The 16,552-nt window shown below is 28.4% G+C and overlaps 1 protein-coding gene and 1 pseudogene across 2 annotated transcripts in view; both read right to left on the bottom strand.

The window, feature by feature from the left end:
• LOC148226760 (C3 and PZP-like alpha-2-macroglobulin domain-containing protein 8) overlaps positions 1-16,552 on the bottom strand; it is a 246,540-nt gene that overhangs the window by 102,122 nt on the left and 127,866 nt on the right. The window lies entirely within an intron of this gene.
• On the bottom strand, positions 2,206-3,727 carry LOC148226761 (glutamine synthetase 2, cytoplasmic pseudogene; annotated as a pseudogene). Its single transcript, XR_015812198.1, has one exon. The product of XR_015812198.1 is annotated as a glutamine synthetase 2, cytoplasmic pseudogene (transcript).

Here is a 16,552-nt window from a genome sequence, read left to right as displayed (position 1 = left end):
GTGTGACGTAATGACATATCTTAAGTTAATAAGAATAAAATCGACGAAATAAATTGCAATTATTTCGATATTAGAGATATATAAGTCTAAGCATTGTATGACATTCAATGAGAATTACTATTCAGGGCTGTGCCGCGCGGGCGTTTGATATTACTAACAAGAATAATCCATAGCAGTAGTAACTAAAAATATATATTGATGTGACAGTCCTAGCATAATGTTTTTATAAATGTCTAAATTTAATGTATTTTTTTAATTTTATTTTTCACAATATTTTAAAAAAAAATTCTAAAGCTAACGTGACAATCTTGATATTTGTTTTAGATTTTAATTTTGTTTTATTAGTCTGCATTAAATTTGCTTATACCTATTTGTATATGTATATGTATATTTGGCGCGTATGATGAGACATATTCCCTTTCGCTCGCTCGCATGTTACGTGATGAGAGTGAGTGAGAAGAGGCGGGCGTGTGGAACGCATGTAACGCACACCCAAATATCTCACTCACTCTCGACATTATATCTCCCCGTATGCGCCTGGTGTATATACATAAATATTTACAAATATGTAAATATTTTTTTACGAAATTTTAATAATATATTTTGGCTAATAGTTATATGACAACCCTGACATTAAACTTATAATATTTTTTTAAATATATTTTACAATATTTTGTATTCTTTTATTTGTTATTTTGTAATGCGATAAGCTTAGAAGGAAAAAATAGCGTTTTTCTGAGTAAATAACAGTAAAAATTAAACGTTGTATATTAATTTTAGTGTTACTAAATTTTGTTATCGCTAAAAAAATCTTGGCCTGTAGTGCACTACCGTACTAATAGTTTGTGGCATATTAAATGTTAAGTATATCGTAATAATATGCACTATCTAATGCGCGCGGTTAAAATCACAAAAACGCACGAATAATTTGTAAAATCTTAAACAAAAATATTTCCTATTAAATCTTTCAGACAAGATAAAGAGAAAGTTATTATACAATTATATAAATAATACGTATAATAATTTAATTTTCAGACTTGAAACGCTTTTTCTTAGATATGTTGTATTAGTGTATAGTAATCAGCGACGTAATAATAACGCAAAGGACAAAACTACGCCATCAAAATCAGGAACTGACAAAAACGCGCAAGACGAAAAAGCGCCGGACAAAAGCGTGAAAAAAAATTATAATGAATACTCGGGCAAAACATTTTTTTGGTGACATAAAAAATTCAATTTAAATATATATTACTCTTAGAATTGTCACGCTTTTTATTAATTGTGTCGTTATAATATGCACTGTCAAATGCGCGCGGTTAAAATCGTGAACCGACAAAAGCGCGCAAATAATTTGTAAAATATTAAATAAAAATATTTAATTTTACATTCATGTATTTACATTACGTAATTTGAGACGATCGGATTGTATTATTTGACATTATGATATTTTGATGCGAAATTTATAAAAAAATAATCTCTATGTATTATAAAAGTGAAATAAAATCTGATATACATATGTTAAAATATTTTTTTTATAGCTTGGAATTATTTTTATATGCGTAATTTAAAAGGTCGTAAAATGCCCTAGATGTTATTTTGTTCGCGCGTGCCTATTTTTAAACACCTGTGACAATAGAGTTATCAAAACATCTTAGTGTGCCAATGTCAAACAACGAATTGAATTAACGAACAAAGAGCAAACGGCACGCCAAATTGATTCGACAAAAAAAACAAGCAATTACCGGATACATTATTTCATATGTATTCCAGGTGTGCTAATTAAACGGCCGCGCGTATAAATTTTATCTTATCTCGACGGCAATAAACTACGATTTCGGACAGAGGTATTTCAGATACGGAAAATCCTTTTCTAATGCGTTATTGATTACGTATTATGTGCCCTGTAGTTAGATTCTATGTTTTCTATGTGTTGTATAATATAACGCGTGCGTGTTTTTATTATGTTTGATCTGCTGCGTGTCGACGAACTTAATATGTACTTACGCAGTTCTATTTTCTCTCTCCCGTCTCTTTATCTATATCTGAAGGTGAAAATTGTAAACATGGAAATATACGCTCCAATGGTCCGGAAGATCTCGAGATTCGATAAGAAGAAGAGAGGCGAAGGAAATTGCGGATAGGGACGTGTTCGAAATAATTACGCAAAATCAACACTATTGAGTGCGAAAATAAAAAAACGATCGATTCAGTCTTATAATTTATTAAATATAATATTTCATTTGAAAATACATATATTTAGTTGTAACCGAGCGATATGAAAGTTGTATATTTATTAATATATCCTATCTGTAGTAATTAACGACAATTTTAGAATGCGATGCGTCACTCGCGTGTGCTAGTTGCAAGATAAAACAATGCCCGTTGTGTTTATATTTTATTATCAGTCCATGCTAATAATAATTATGCGACTTTAGAATTGTTGTTAATTATATAGTTATTGTCTTTATAATTGATTATTATTCGTTTAGGCAGATGGTTCTAAGCATCGCTTCAACGACGGCGTAGGGATCGCAGTTGGACGACGGTCTCCTGTCTTCCAAGTATCCTCTTTTCTCGTCGGCTACGTTCCTGGGTATCCTTATGCTACACTTTCGATTGGCTATGCCAGCGCTGAAGTCGTTGATGCTCGAAGTTTCGAACTTTCCAGTGAGTCGCTTCTCGTTGTCCTTGCCACCGTGGGGATCGTACACTTTTATGTGTCTCATGTGGACCTTGGAAAGCTTGTCTATGGCCTTTTCGATCTCGAGAATGCCGTTAGGATCGCGCATCTTTTGGGTGGAGAAGTTCGTGTGAGCCCCTGATCCGTTCCAGTTCTCTACGGGCTTAGGGTTGAGGCTTACGATGATACCGAACTCTTCTGCTAATCTATGCAGGATAAAGCGAGCCATCCATAGATCGTCGGCCACCCTCGTACCGACGGCCGGTCCTATCTGGAACTCCCACTGGGACGGCATGACTTCGGCGTTCGATCCGTAAATGGATATCCCCGAATATAAACAACATCTATAATGAGCCTCTACCAAATCTCTAGCGAAGACTTTATCGGCCCCTACGCCGCAATAATAGGGCCCTTGAGGCGGAGGGTTTCCCTGACGCGGCCATCCGTAAGGCCTCATATCCGAATCGAGCAGAGTATACTCTTGCTCGATCCCAAACCAAGGCTCTTCGTCCTTGCATTTTTGATAAACTTCGTCGCACGTAGCGCGGTGATTGGTCTGAGTCGCTTTGTTATGGTGGTCGAACGTCTCGCACATGACCAAAATGTTGTTGCCTCTCCTGAAAGGATCTTTGTATATGACTTTCGGGTAAAGGAATATGTCCGAGTTTTTACCGGTCGCCTGGTCGGTTGAGCTGCCGTCGAAGTTCCATATCGGCAGCTGATTAGGATCGTCCGGAATGAATTCGACGGTCCTGTCTTTACAGCGCAAGTTCTCCCCTGTCCCATCGATCCACACGTAGGTAGCTTGAATTTTGCCGGTAACGGGGAGGTCCATGTACTTGATGAGGATCGTCTTGCTCAGGGCCGCGTTCGGCGAGTTGATCAAATAGTGAGAGCCTTGGATATGCATCTCGTCGACAGCGACTTTCGCTGCTTCAGACATCCTGGTTATATTCGACGATCTCGACTACGTTTTGACCATAAATAACAAAACGAGGTCGAGCCGGGCGGCGAGCGAACGTTCCCCGCCGAGACGCGGACAACACTGGCGCAAAACGAAACGTGCACACTTAAAAATCCTCCGGCGCATGTGCATATCGTTTGCAGATATTAAACGCCGAATATTATCTCAATCCAATTATCGGCATCAGCATCGCGATGAGATACGGGGAATATAATGTATCAGAACAAACCGGATCGAATCGGTGTTTGGGGCGTGACACGCACGCGGATCGTGCTGCGATTTAATCTACACTCGAAAATGTGTAGAAGTGTGTAGAAGAATAAGACAGAAACAGAAAACGCGCATCGTCTATGTAAATTCGTATAAAAGATACACAATGTAAGCGTAAATGCAAAATAAAACGAAATATAAATATAAATATCCAATCGATTCGAAATAAATTATGTATATTCTATTCATTAAATACTGGTTTTAACATTTAAATATATTATGGCATAAAACCATATTTTTAGGTTTGGTATTTTAATACAGTTGTGGTTAGAATTTAAATTGGATTAGTCAGAATTTATATGATATTAAACGGTACGAATTATTTTGACAGATGACAAAATCAGTATTTATTACAGTTCATTAGTCAGTATTTATATTATATAATATGTATTTTTACCTAAAAATTAGTTGTGTGTTAAAATATGATCAATATCAATATCATGGTTTGATGAACATCTAAATAACTTAAATAAAAATAGAAATGTTTGTCATCACTAATGGAAGCTACAACCTAGTATTATCTTAGCTCAGAAAAACAGATCTGCTTATCGAATGAAAATAAAAATAGAATACTATACTAAAATGTTTAATAATACTAATAATAACCAATTTAAAATATAAAAAAAAATTAAAACAATTATCAAAAATACTCCAAAATTTATTTTGAAAATGGGGGACTTAACTACAAATACAAAAATAATAGCCAATGAATTTAATAAACATTTCATCTTAATTGGAACATTTTTATCAGATCAAATACAAATTAACATTGATGGTATAAACACTACCACAAATATGGCTCAAGATTCAGCAAATTAAGCCATAAGATATACAACAAACAAATTAAAAAATAACTCAGCGCCTGCTATTGATAGTATAACAGTTAAAACAATAAGATCAAATGATAGTCTTATTGCTCCTATCTTAGTAAAATTATTCAATAAATCTTTGAAAAAGAAAATATTCCCCGAATGCCTAAAAATTGCAAAATAACTCCTTTATATAAAAGGATCACTAATAATTATCGCCCTATATATGTTTTACCAAATCTATTAAAATAGCTTGAACCAATTCTAATGAATAGAATAAATTAATTTTTGACAACAAAGTATGCGGCTATTGATTTAATTAATGAAATACAACAAAACTTCAATGATAAAAATAAAACTTCAACATTATTTATAGACTTAAAAAAAGCTTTTGATACAGTAGACCATAACATATTATTAGAGAAATTAGACTATATTGGAATAGTTGGACTAATGCTAAACTTTTTAAAAAGCTTTTTAAATAATATACAATATGTAGTTATAATGGTACGCAAAGCGAATTTGAGGTGGTCAAGTGTGGAGTTCCACAAGATTCTATTTTGAGACCATTACTATTTAATCTGTACATAAATGATTTAACCCTATGTAACCTTACAGGAAGGATTCAGCTAATATATAACTCTAAAACATACAAGGACATGTAAAATAACATGCAGAGTGATTTGATCCATATTAGTGAATGGATGAGATTTAACAAATTACGAATTATAGGAAAAAAAACTATATAATATTTAAAGATAACTTCAATATTTCAGTTATTGTAAATAATTCTCTAAATACAAAAAGTAATAATAAAAATTCTTAGGTCTATTTTTGTATAAAAGTTGAAATTTTAATAACCATATTGATTGTATAATAAAAAAAGTATTACTCATGTCAAAAATTTTATACAGGTTTTAAAATATTTTATCATTTAAAAATAGATTAAACAATTATAATTCACATACTCATAGTCATCTAACATATATGTCTTGCGTTTGGGGGCTTAGAAGTAAATTAAAATTAAAATCACTTTAGGTGAATCAAAATAGTGCTATAATTTTTTGTTAAATTTGTCTTTTGATGCTCACACTAACATTTTTTAACTATAACTATGCTTGTCGCTCTGTCGTTATTCCCGTTTCGTTCGTCACTCAAAATACCCAAGCGTCCTACATACAATTGAATAGATTCGTTTTTACGATACAGCTTATTTAACTAGTGCTAACGGTCTTAGCCCTTTAGATGCTGAACAACGATTAACCTATGTTCGTCATTATAGAAAATAAATGCTAATAAAGATCGTTGTTGACGTCTTAATGCTCGAAAAAAGTAAATTAATTTGTGAACATTTCACTCATTAATATGACAATGGCTTAAAGCAGTTCTTAGATAAATTTATTTATTAAAATGTATATGTAGAACCTATATTTTTTATTAAATCTTTCGTTGTAACCAGACGGGCATAAGCCCAATGCGTTTCAATGAGTAAATCTATACCAACTGAGTAAGTCAATCGGACATATTTTTTTTGTTTGTTAAAGAAACATAAAAATTAGAATAATAATTTCGCAAAACCAAAACATATGTATTTGTTTAAGTTTAAGTTCTAGCATGCTAAAACTTGGTTTTTACCAAGTAGGATTTTGTATAAACCTTAGCAGCAATGGCAAGTTTTTAACAAACATAGCAAATTCTTTTTTTTCTGTTTAAGTTATATACTATATGTATGTTTAGTTAAAATTTATTTGCTATAAAAATAAGCTATTAAGCTAAATACATTAATAAAATAAAATAATATTAATCATATGTTTGTGAAAAAAAAATGAACTCACTAGCCTCTATAAATAAAATATGTTATATTAATTTTTTAAAATAAAATATTATTTCCAAATACTTTTGCCCCACGTATTTTAATTAAAAAAATCAAGTTGCTGCAAAACTTAAATATTCAAAACTTAACAGCAAATGTGTCTTTATAAAAATATACACTAAGAAACAATGACACGTAATTTATTTGCGACGCGCAAGCTATCTCGCTAGTGGGGAATTCCATTTAAATAATCTTCCAAAGTCGAGACTGAAAGACACAATTTAACACGTCAACAAAAAATTTAGTATATACTTTGTTTGCGAGATATGTCCATATATTAGGAATTTATTAATAAAATGCGTAATTATCTTATTAGCGAATTTTAAACAGCCTGTCTTTATAAAATACAACAATACAATAGCAATTCATTAAGGTCAGTAATATTGTTTTTACTTTTGGTTAGTAATTTAGTTAAGCGGTCAGTAATTTATTTAAATGTTTTGTTGTTAAATTAACTGTTAGTTATATTTTAATAAAATACTGATATATGCATTATTAAATTGAATTGTAAAAATCCACTATAAAATATGTGTATATTATATAGTCACATATCATATTCCCTAACAGGTTTAAGCCCAATGCGTTAGTACGGAATATTTCTAGCATATATAAATAATACTTATTAGTATCACTCTAGAAATCGGCGACATCCATATAATTAATAATAAATTATAATTTGCATACACCATTCGTTGATTTTTATGAACACGATATTGCTTGAATATTGTTGTATTTTTAAAGAACGAACCGTTTAAATTTCATTATGCTGCATTCGAGTAATATTGTTGCATTTCATAAAATCAGACAGTTTTTAATATTTTAGCAATGAATAAAAATCTATAAAAAAATGTTATTTTTTACAGAAAAATTCATGCATTACACACAAATATGCGTGTTTTATTGAATATTTAAAAAATAATATAACTGGTAATTAATAATTAATATATTATAAAAATACTCTTCATTGATTTTGCAACTATTTTATTAGAGCTATATAATGTCAATAAATTTTGTTTATATTTATTGCCCTGTATCTAAAAATACGCAGAGGGCTCGGAAATAGTGTTTAAAAAGTAACTATTTACGACCAAACTAGTAAACTATAGTAGTATCGTTATGTGTAAGACACGCACTGTTAAATCTGTACACTATGTGATGTAATGAATTTGATAAGCCATCACCTAAAATAAAATTGTCAGGGTTAATCAACAAAAATATTAAAATTAAATTCATACAAGTACTAAAAAAAAACGTTTTTTTTTTCATTACTGTATTTTTTAATTTTTTTTATCAAGTATTAATATAAAATTTTTTTTGACAAAATGAGCAATTTTAAAATACGTATTTAAAATATAACAATCATTACTAAATAGTTTATATAAAAACGATTATCTTAAAGTTACCGTTATATTATAAAAAATAACCTTTTTAACCGTCAATTATTTTGTGTTCACATAACTAAATAATTTTCTACTTGATACTCAAAAGACTATTTATATTATATCTCTCATTATTTTTCCCAAGGGGAATAACCTTTTGTGAGTTTATCAACTTGACAACATAGCATATTGCTCATTTATCATTATTTCAACGCATTAATCCATATATGTACTATGAATCACTGGCGTTTCGTGTCTTTGAACTAATGCAGTTCACTATTTGCAGTATTGGACAAAAGCCAAAAGTGTCACGCGATGGTATCGCATCTCGTTATTGCATTGTACTATAGCGATAATTGTAATGTTTATGTTATTTATACTCACGAAGTATTCTTTCAACAAAACTAGATAATTTATAGCACCTAAATAAATACGTATATTTATTTTCATGACAAATAAATTAATAATCATTCCTATCATTAAATATAATTGTTTATGCTTAATCATTTCGAAACATATAATAACAAAACCACAAGATATTTTATGCAAAATATTATAAATCCCACAAATGCGTAATGTCATGTAACATTACGCATATTTGCTTCACAATATTATTTAATTTTATAAATAAATTCAGTATCATATATCAAAAACGCACTATACAAGAAAACGTGTTTATACATGACGATTGCATAAATAATACGTCAAGATAATAAAATTGCTATTTTCTCAATTTTAAAGTCACAAGACGACATTAATTTGTATCCGTGTTATTTTTTATCTGATTGAATAAAAAAATCATTGATGATCAAAGTACAGCAGATCTTGTATCTAAAAGAAGATAAAGAACGCAGTAGAAGTATGTATTATATTTCAGTAACGTCACTATAATGACTTAATACATTACGTTGAAATATATTTTAGATACATTTAAAAAATATAAAAGACATTAATTATTTACATTAATGCAAATATATTTTAAAATTAAGAATAATATTTTTGTATAAATATTTAGTTTGCCTCAATTTTGCAAACTAAAGGTACACAAAAAACGTTTTAAAACTTCAATCGAAAGCAAGATATCCATTTAACACGTACTACATATTTGTCAGTTTCAGCTAGACAAATCTACTTTTTTAAAGCATCTCTTTCGCGGCTTCGAAATTGGATTTCTCACAAATAGCCGAGAACGAAACGAGATTAAAGTAGGAAAGCTTCAGAAAAGCATAGGGCGTAATTTCAATGCCTAGTCTTGTTTATGCTGTACTTCGGTTTCTATTAAATGGCATTAATATTCACATCGTGTATTAAATCGTATAAATTTAAGGAATAAACCTCAAATGTATGTATAATACGTGTACATAATAATCTACTATATTGTGTACATGCCTACCATTAAATGCTGATAATGGGCGTTTAAGTGTTAGATTAACATGCTATTATGTTTATATATACACACATGTGTATCTGAAGCATTACTACAGCTGGAATAAAGTTCAATATTTTATATATTTAGAGATTAGGATTTATAAAGATATTAAACTGATATTTGAACTCAGACATAATTCGTGGAATTTTCTATTGTGTTTTTATTAAAAAAAAAACGTTCAACAATGAGACGCTGTTAATATTTTTTATCGATTCGACTTAATATATTATAGACATATTTATCAGCACAATAAAAATCTTGTATCATCTATCAAACTAATTGACAGTTTACTATTATTCAAACTACAAATACGTAGTTAATTAATAAATAACGTTGAAACGTTTATATTCATGCCTAAGTATATATAGAAAAAGCGTAAACAAATCAGCATCCAATTACAGTTAATTGGATGCTGTTGTACTAGAAAACAACTTAGATTACTTTAATATGTTTACTTTTATAGATAAATACATATGTAGATTAAAAATTAATTTATAAATTTTAAATCAATATTTTTTTTATGGATATAAATAATATCAAAGACTAAAACCATTTCTCTATACTTCTACTTTTATTAACCGTAAATTAATAACTAGTTTATGCAGTTAAATCCGGTTAAAATATTTATAGGCTTTTTGAATGCGCATTTTCAATTACAAATTAATTAAAAACTCCTTACTGCTCCATTCTGACAGCTAGTTTGGACCAAAATCTGACGATTGAAGTGAAAAGGCTGTTTTCTGCGAAATTTCGCACTTTGACTTGAATATCTGGGTTCGTAATGAGATATTGTATTTTTTTGTATGCTTCACTGATGGCGAGTTTAAGGTTATCTGCATATATAAACGAGAATATAAGTGCCTGAGATCTTTTTGAGACCTATAGAATTTTTTTTTAATTTAATAAAATTATTTAATTTTATAAAAATTATAAGAAGACACGATTCTTATATAAATGATTTTTTTTTTAAATTTAATAAAATTATTTTATTTTATAAAAATCATAAGAAGACGCGATTCTTAGGTGAAAGGAGCGCGACTAGCCACTATCAATCTCCATATTATTCATATCTGATATCCGTCTCCTTTAATTGATGAGTGATACTAAAGACCATCAACAGTTTAAAGCTAATATACACGACCCCCATACACTAGCGACGGCTCAGGTAGAAGGTCAAGCTTAGTCTGAATCCGCGCAGTTTACTAAATAAAAGCTAGTAGTTACTAGTGGATCAATTATTAAATTACTAAACGTGGGTTAGTTGTCTTGGGCCATGGATTCAATATTGTCGTAAGTATAGAGAAAAATAAAAAACTTCCATCGCTTCCTTATTTTTAAGGACCAATCACAATCACCGTTTTTAATTATTTCTTAGATTTAAACTGTAACTAAATAAATAAATGATTTTCTACGAGTCGATTAAACCTTTTCTTTATAAAGCACATATTTTCTAAATTTACATTAAACTATTAAACATAAATTGGTTTGCAAATCTATACGTATATGGTTAAAAAAATATATTTACAGCAATATCAAAAATAACATTAAATTGCACTATACAACATTTAAATTTTTTGTTGTCACAAAGATAAATATGTAAAATCACACGCTGATTTTAACTGTTTTAGAAGATTCATTCTATAAAGCTTTAGATAAAATATGATTAATTTTAATAAACTTTATTATGTCTAATGAGATTGATATATATAAAAATACTGAGAAGATTAAGGTGATTGGGGAATCGGCTATAGTTAACTGTTTTTTTTTCGCGATGGTTTATTTAAGTGACATACTTTACTGAGCTCTTGCTGAACTGTCAATATACATGTATTATATTGAATACATACCATATTGAGAGAATGTAGCTTATTTTATAGAGACCAGAAAATGAGCTGACACTAAAGGTCGGTCGACGAGAATAATATTTTTCCATCGACCGACTTAGTCATAAAGAAGTAGACTGCGGATTAAATGATTTTGTACAAAATATTATTTTTATTGCACAATATTAGCAATTTCGTCACGATTTTGACTCTCAAGCAAATGTCAGATTAAAATTCTGTATTTCATAGAGTTCTAAAAAGTTTCTATTAAAATAATACATGATAATGAGATTTATTTTCATTTTTTGCCGCGAGAATCTTGGTTCAGATTATTTATAATAAATTATATAAGCAGGCATTAATTTGCATTGCTCTGTTTTTATGAGACATACTCTTTTGGTAGACAAATGGTGAATTTGATATGCAAAAATGTTTCACGATTATCATATTATGCTATTTTAAAACAAAAGTTAACAATAGTGTGACTAATAGCACAATTAAATAATATTTGTATATAATTAAATTATAGTTTTATATTTAAAATATAATATTTATTTTATTTTGATTAAAATAATATATTATAATTAGTCACTAACATTATTTAATTTTTAATTTTGTTAATTTAAAAAAAATTAATGGTAGAATGTATATATTTTTTTCATAAATCATTGCCTAATTTTCATTAATATTTTATCTAGAAAGGGATATACAATAAGTGCTAATTAAAATACTTTACAATAGTATTATATTGCCGCATATTCATTATTGTAGTATAAGGATATTCAATTTACTCAATGAAGCTGTTAAAATAATATTACGAGAGTTGCAAAATGAGAGTTGTTTACAATTAAGATTGATTTATTAATTATAAAAGTTGGCTTGAACGATTTGGATGCTAAAGAAGTAAAAATATTAAATGTTTTTATATATATTGTACATAGAGTTCATATTAAAATATAATTTGGATATATTTATGAGTTGTAGCTTAGCAATATTTTTTAAGAAATCGAGAAACAATTTTGAACTATACGACCCAAATTTTATAATGAGTAATTTTTAATAAAAAATATCTACAAATAATTTTAATATTTTTTAGTTAAGTATATAATTAGTTTTAAACAATTTTCAAAGATCTTAATTTTTTATGTTAGACTAAAGTAATATGAACATAGAAAAAAAATTGATATTACACTTAAATTAAAAAATACTTAAATCAAGAAAATGCTTTAAATATAATAATATTATCCCTAAAATATTTTTTAAAATAATAAAATCAGCAGTATTTTTAAATATAAGACCCAAATTTTAGAATAGCTTATAAACATTGATAAATATATAAAAATAATTATAAATTAAAATATAGCACAAAGCATATTTTTGATAAATTGACATTTTTTTTTATTAAATAATTAATGATTTTTGCTACATAAAGGTAATAATCTGACGTATATGTAAAACGGTCCGCTAAATTTAATTTCAATATTACTTTTTATATCACAAGGTATAGTTTTAAAAAGAGGATCGTCAGAAACAAAAACAAATTTTAATAAAACATTACACATAATTTTCATATTAAAAAATATTAGTGTTACAGTAAAAATATTGAAATAATAAATCTGAGAATTTCATGAAGATGTACTACACAAATATCTCAGTCAAGCATGTGATTGTGATTAAAAAATCACATGACGTATTTTATCGAATAATCACCGTTTTTCATTTTACGTACGAGAATTCAAAGGTAAATTCGCTTAATCGAGTGGTGATCGCGGTCGGTAGTGAGAGCAAAAAGTTGCGAGACTGTGTAATCATTTTCGTTTACGAATTTCTCCTAGCTCGGGGCGAAAGTGTTCGAAGACTGATTGCTTCAAGTTGCGGGGGCGAATTCGAATCAAAGGCATTCGACTAAAAAATCTCCCCGCGGGGGTGCGTGACGCCAATTTCGACGAGGGTGACTGTGGAATTTTCGCGATGCAGTCGAATCACGAAACGGCTGGGGGTGTAACGACGTGTACTACTAAAATAACGAAGACAGTATTTTTTTCTCATATAAAACCCAAACATAAAAAACAGATTTTATATTTATATTAAATAAACTAAGAATTTTTTATTATCCCCGAATCCCCGAAGAACCTAATACTTCCTTTTAATCGAAAGAGTTCTGAAAGGTTCTTGAGAGGCTTTTTTATGTAGCATGTTTAATTACTATCCATTCTTGTAATCCAAAATATATCTTTAAGAAGCATTAGAATACGATTCGCTGAGTTTTTGTAAAAAGTTGCATATTGCATTTCTTCAAACAACTGAAGGTTACTGTCTACAATCAAATTATTCTGAAGAATTGGGTTCCGAAACGATCGCATACTCTTTTGATGACCGTTAAGGCCAGAAAGTCCGCTCTAGCAACTCGCCTATGCCAGTCGTTAGTTTTTCTTCTTAAAAATAATTTTTCGAGAATCATTCTTGAAAAAAATATCAAGTCAAGAATTCTCATGTAGCGACCTATATATTATATTTATATATATATATATATATATATATATATATATATATATATATATATATATATATATATATATATATATATATATATATATATATATATATATATATATATATATATATATATATATATTCATTTGGATTTTGTTATGGCCTAAACTTGGCGGCGCTCTGGTAACACTGGCGCAACAGATTTTTCTCACTACTTGCAACCTTCGGCGCGTTCACGCGCGGTTACGGACCCGCGCCCCGTTAAACTTGTAAAATACCATGTGAACAACTTTATAAATCGTTAATAAAATACTACTGTGGCGGTTTAATCTGTGTCTAATGAATAATTAATTTAATTATAATTTTCAAAAAAAAAATATTCATATATTTATTATATGAGGTAGGTTAAGATTTACTAATATAATTCACAGATTAATATGAGCAATATATTAAAACTAATTTTCCTAACTAATTTTACTGCTCTTTTAGTTTTAGTTAATAAAATTAATGCAAGAATACTGAAAAATATTGATCAGAGGGTTAAGCATCGTTTTAAATATCAACAAATATATGGCTTAATAATAATATTAGCTTAATATGTATATTTTATAATATATAGTAGGTTAAAAGATACTACAAAGAATAAGTAATTTTATTTGTGATTGTGATTGTGAAACACTAGGAAATTTTTAGGGTACTATATAATATATTACTTATTTAAATTGTAAAAATAAAATTAACAGATTAAGTAAGTTATATAATAGCCTACAGGCAAAATCATAAAATTGCAATATTATATTAGCATTCGATTTATTATATCATGTTTCTATATAATTGTACAATAGTTTTTTTTTAATTTAATATAATATACTTGAAATATGACAACGCATTCCTTAAATATTGGTTTAACTTGATTTATTAATATTAATTAAAGTACAAAGTTTACTTAAGTAGAGACATTAGTTATTCAAATTAAAGTTTGATATACGTCGGGATTAAATCATCAAATTAAGACTTTTCATTTAATGAATAAATTTTAGAGTTCTCTAACCTTAGTTTTGAGTATATTATTTACAGTGAAAGTTTTAATTATAATATCTGCTAACAGTATATGTTTTAGGCAAAATTGTATCAGTTATAAGGTAATCAGTATTATATTACATTAATTAATATATTTTCAAACTGCTTTACAGTAACTATTTTATCGTATAAAACAGACAATTTAAACGTATAAATAATTAATAAATAAGTAATGTATCTCTTTAAAACGATCATCCATTTTTTTTTATTTTAATCACAAGTGATTCTGTAAACCTTTTATATGGATCTGTTGTTTTTATGTATAAATAATGAATATCTCGCATATGTATCAAATAATGTCAAAATTTGTTGTTCATATGTACAATATAATTTGACATTCAAATCAGACACATATACTCTTTATCATTGTTTATGAGTTACAACTCGCATAAAAAGATTACAATCGCTGTTTTATATTTACACTTATCTTTAACTTATCACTGGTAATTTCCGGTGAATTCAAGCTATACAGTATTTAATTAAAATACAATTTTGCCTTTTAATACAGAATAGAACGAGAAATTCAGTTACTATGATAAATATAACTTTTGCATAATAAGTATAAAGAGATATTTATAAGGTAAATATAATATAATATTTACTCCAAGAATATTATTTATATTCCTCGCTGTCTTTTTAACATGCATTGAATTATTACGCGATGTAATGTCGTCGTTTCTGCAAATATTATATTCGCAACAAAAACATTACGTCACTACTGTGTTTTTACCTTCGCGAGCTACTTCGTAAAAAATACATAACGCTTCTCAAACTACTTTTGTCGAACAACAACAATGGCGACAACAACAGTGACGAAATAATTAATTTAAAACTTTGACGCGAACCGAACGCTGTCAATGAAACTTTATCTCTATACAGGCTAAAATCCACGCTTCAAAATTCATTGCTCAAAACGTATTTCGGATAATAAATCTCGATGGACTTTGATGATGATGACAATAATGACAACGACGATGATGAATATAATACTTTAAAGCGGCTCATTTTTTATACCTTCAATCTACCGATCGTTTTTTTTATTGCCATTACTAAATTTACGACAGGGGATATACTTTTGCTAAGCGCTTGATAGCTTTGGAATTTTACGACGTTTTTATATTGTTTCTAGAGAGGTGCACCCATCAGCATTTTCATAAAATCTTTATTAAGCCAAAGCACGGGTTATTAACCCTTAAAAGAAGGTTTAATTTATTGATTTGTTTAAGTTTTTATTTTACTAGCTCGCAAATAAATAATTATACACTATTTTTTTCAATATATGTGCATTTTAACTTTTGGTCTAAACCAGAATTTATCGAACTATATATAAATTTAGTAACCGATAAACTATTAATATCCGTTTTTTTTGTATCGTCTTAGCAAAAATTAAAATTCAAAAACCATATAGTTAATATCTCAATTTAAGGAGAAGAAAATACGAATAAAAATATGGGATGCAGTATTGGTTCAGTATAAAAAGGGCGTAAAAAATGTTAATTATAGAATTATAGACTGTACATACAATATATACATTTTATAATTAAGTATTAAGATGTTTGGGATATTATTTAATGAATGGAATGCAAAAATTAATATATAAAGAAAATACCTAAATTAAGATTGAGGTTTAAGCGTATCATGTAGTAAAATAGTGATCTTAGTTGGGACCATTATATTTTGTGTTATTTTTACTATATTTTATTGTGTATACAATTATACATTGTGAAATTTTCGAATGCTAGATTAGGAATG

This window comes from Plectrocnemia conspersa, unplaced genomic scaffold (genome assembly GCF_051122295.1).
Source record: "Plectrocnemia conspersa isolate PC_06_02 unplaced genomic scaffold, ASM5112229v1 ptg000014l, whole genome shotgun sequence".
In the NCBI taxonomy this organism is placed as follows: domain Eukaryota; kingdom Metazoa; phylum Arthropoda; class Insecta; order Trichoptera; family Polycentropodidae; genus Plectrocnemia; species Plectrocnemia conspersa.
This window is presented reverse-complemented; position numbering and strand designations above follow the sequence as displayed.